This window comes from Hordeum vulgare, chromosome 2H, assembly GCF_904849725.1.
Source record: "Hordeum vulgare subsp. vulgare chromosome 2H, MorexV3_pseudomolecules_assembly, whole genome shotgun sequence".
Taxonomy (NCBI): domain Eukaryota; kingdom Viridiplantae; phylum Streptophyta; class Magnoliopsida; order Poales; family Poaceae; genus Hordeum; species Hordeum vulgare.
Genome location: NC_058519.1, coordinates 571,908,679 through 571,912,817, shown reverse-complemented (window position 1 = coordinate 571,912,817; position 4,139 = coordinate 571,908,679).

The window sequence follows — 4,139 nt, the reverse complement described above, 5'->3', positions numbered from 1 at the left end:
AGCACTATAGAATTTCTGATAAGTATATGTGGTTGACATATTGTGGATCAGAAGTAATGTAGAATTTCTGTAAAGCATACAAGGTTGTTTGAAAGGAGTTTTTCAAAGGAATACCTAGATTGCGCTACTTGAACGTTGAGCATCAAAGATCTATGGAGATAGATCGAAAGCGCTTAATAGAAGTTTCAACAAGATGCATGCCTTGACAAGTTTTTGAAGGAGTTCAAAATAGATCAGTAAAGAAGGAGTTCTTGGTTGCGTTGTAAGGTGTGAATTTGAGTAAGACTCAAAACCCGACCATGGCAGAATAAAGAGAATAGACGAAGGTCGTCTTCTATGCCTTAGCCGTAGAATCTAAAGTATGCCATGCTGTGTACCGCACCTGATGTGTGCGTTGACTCAAAGTCTGTTGAGAGGTACAGAGAGTGATCCATGATTGAATCACTAGCAGCGGTCAAAATTTATCCTTAGTAACAAATGGACTAAGGATTTTTTTTCTCGATTATGGAGGTGGTTAAAGAGTTCGTCGTAAAGGGTTACGTCGATGCAAGCTTTGACACTAATCCGAATAACTGTGAGTAGTGAAACGGATTCATATAGTAGAGGAGATATTTGGAGCATTTCCGAATAGCACGTAGTAGCAGCATCTATAAGATGACATAAAGATTTGTAAAGAACGCACGGATCTGAAAGTTTCAGAACCGTTGACTAAAACCTCTCTCACGAGCAAGACGTGATCAGACCCCATAACTATATGGGTGTTGGATTCGTTGGAATCACATGGTGATGTGAACTAGATTATTGACTCTAGTGCAAGTGGGAGACTATTGGAAATATGCCCTAGAGGCAATAATAAATTAGTTATTATTATATTTCTTAGTTCATGATAATCGTTTATTATCCATGCTATAATTGTATTGATTGGAAACACAATACTTGTGTGGATACATAGACAAAACACTGTCCCTAGTAAGCCTCTAGTTGACTAGCTCATTGATCAAAGATGGTCAAGGTTTCCTGACCATAGGAAAGTATTGTCACTTGATAACGGGATCACATCATTAGGAGAATCATGTGATGGACTAGACCCAAACTAATAGACGTAGCATGTTGATCGTGTCATTTTGTTGCTACTGTTTTCTGCGTGTCAAGTATTTGTTCCTATGACCATGAGATCATATAACTCACGAACACCGGAGGAATGCTTTGTGTGTATCAAATGTCGCAACGTAACTGGGTGACTATAAAGATGCTCTACAGGTATCTCCGAAGGTGTTCGTTGAGTTAGTATGGATCGAGACTGGGATTTGTCACTCCGTGTGACGGAGAGGTATCTCGGGGCCCACTCGGTAATACAACATCACACACAAGCCTTGCAAGCAATGTGACTTAGTGTAAGTTGCGGGATCTTGTATTACGGAACGAGTAAAGAGACTTGCCGGTAAACGAGATTGGAATAGGTATGCGGATACTGACGATCGAATCTCGGGCAAGTAACATACCGAAGGACAAAGGGAATGACATACGGGTTTATATGAATCCTTGGCACTGAGGTTCAAACGATAAGATCTTCGTAGAATATGTAGGATCCAATATGGGCATCCAGGTCCCGCTATTGGATATTGACCGAGGAGTCTCTCGGGTCATGTCTACATAGTTCTCGAACCCGCAGGATCTGCACACTTAAGGTTCGACGTTGTTTTATGCGTATTTGAGTTATATGGTTGGTTACCGAATGTTGTTCGGAGTCCCGGATGAGATCACGGATGTCACGAGGGTTTCCGGAATGGTCCGGAAACGAAGATTGATATATAGGATGACCTCATTTGATTACCGGAAGGTTTTCGGAGTTACCGGGAATGTACCGGGAATGACGAATGGGTTCCGAGAGTTCACCGGGGGGGGGCACCCACCCCGGGGAAGCCCATGGGTGTTTGGGGTGCCACACCAGCCCTTAGTGGGCTGGTGAGACAGCCCAAGAGAGGCCTATGCGCATAGGAAAGAAAATCAAAGAGGAAAGGAAAAAAAAAGAAGGAGGTGGGAAAGGGAAGAAGGACTCCACCTTCCAAACCAAGTGGATTTCGGTTTGGGAGGGGGAGACCTTCCCCCTTGGCTCGGCCGACTCCCTTGGGAGTACTTGGACCCCAAGGAAAGTCTCCCCCTCCTCCTCCTATATATAGTGGGGTTTTAGGGCTGATTTGAGACGACTTTTCCACGGCAGCCCGACCACATACCTCCACGGTTTTTCCTCTAGATCGCGTTTCTGCGGAGCTCGGGCGGAGCCCTGCTGAGACAAGGTCATCACCAACCTCCGGAGCGCCATCACGCTCCCGGAGAACTCTTCTACCTCTCCGTCTCTCTTGCTGGATCAAGAAGGCCGAGATCATCGTCGAGCTGTACGTGTGCTGAACGCGGAGGTGCCGTCCGTTCGGTACTAGATCGTGGGACTGAGCGCGGGATTGTTCGCGGGGCGGATTGAGGGACGTGAGGACGTTCCACTACATCAACCGCTTCACTAACGCTTCTGCTGTACGATCTACAAGGGTACGTAGATCACTCATCCCCTCTCGTAGATGGACATCACCATGATAGGTCTTCGTGCGCGTAGGAAATTTTTTGTTTCCCATGCGACGTTCCCCAACAGGTGATTCTTGATCACAGCTAAGTTCCCGAGTGTGACGCATAGTGCGCACTCGGTGAAAAATATTGCTTAGGCGATTCTTGATCACGTCTAAGTCTCCGAGTGCGACGTGTAGTGCACACTCGGAGGAAGTTATTACTTAGGCGATTCAGGATCGCAACTAAGTCTCCGAGTGCGACGTGTAGTGCACACTCGGAGGAGGTGATTGCTTAGGTGATTCTTGATCACAGCTAAGTCCTCGAGTGCGGCATGTAGTGCACACTCGGAGGAAGTTATTACTTAGGTGATTCGTGATCACATCTAAGTCTCCGAGTGTGACGCGTAGTGCACACTCGGAGGAAGTTAGTACTTAGGCGATTCAGGATCGCAGCTAAGTCTCCGAGTGCGACGTGTAGTGCACACTCAGAGGAGGTGAGTTCTTAGGTGATTCTTGATCACAGCTAAGTCTCCGAGTGCGGCATGTATTGCACACTCGGAGGAAGTGATTGCTTAGGTGATTCTTGATCACATCTAAGTCTCCGAGTGCGACGTGTAGTGCACACTCGGGAGGAAGTTAGTACTTAGGCGATTCAGGATCGCAGCTAAGTCTCCGAGTGCGACGTGTAGTGCACACTCGAAGGAGGTGAGTGCTTAGGTGATTCTTGATCACAGCTAAGTCTCCGAGTGCGGCATGTATTGCACACTCGGAGGAAGTGATTGCTTAGGTGATTCTTGATCACATCTAAGTCTCCGAGTGCGACGTATAGTGCACACTCGGAGGAAGTTAGTACTTAGGCGATTCAGGATCGCAGCTAAGTCTCCGAGTGCGACGTGTAGTGCACACTCGGAGGAGGTGAGTACTTAGGTGATTCTTGATCACAGCTAAGTCCCCGAGTGCGGCGTGTATTGCACACTCGGAGGGGGTTAGTACTTAGGTGATTCGGGATCACAGCTAAGTTTTTTTTTGTGACCGGAGTCTGCGATCGTGGGAGAACTCTGAATCTGCACAAAACTGAATCTGCTGTATATATTATTTCGTCAAAACTTGTTCGTTACACTGCTTCAGTTGACGATCACGTATAAAAACGCTTGAGGAGATCTCCGTTCCATGCGCGCGGCTCGTCTGTCTCCCTCTGAATGTTGTAGAGTCTGTATGCTCCGTTGTTCAGCACCTTGGAGATGATGAAAGGCCCTTCCCAGGCCGGAGCCAACTTGTGTGGTATTTGTTGATCCACTCGGAGCACTAAATCGCTAGCTTGGAATGTGCGACTCCTGACGTGACGCGCATGAAAGCGTCGCAGGTCTTGCTGGTAAATTGCTGAGCGAGTAAGTGCCATCTCGCGCTCTTCCTCTAGAAGATCGACTCCATCTTGCCTTGCTTGCTCTGCTTCAGCTTCGGAGAAGAGTTCGACTCGTGGGGCATTGTGAAGCAGGTCACTCGGAAGGACCGCTTCTGCCCCATAAACGAGGAAGAACGGTGATAGCCCCGTTGATCTGTTCGGAGTGGTGCGGAGGCCCC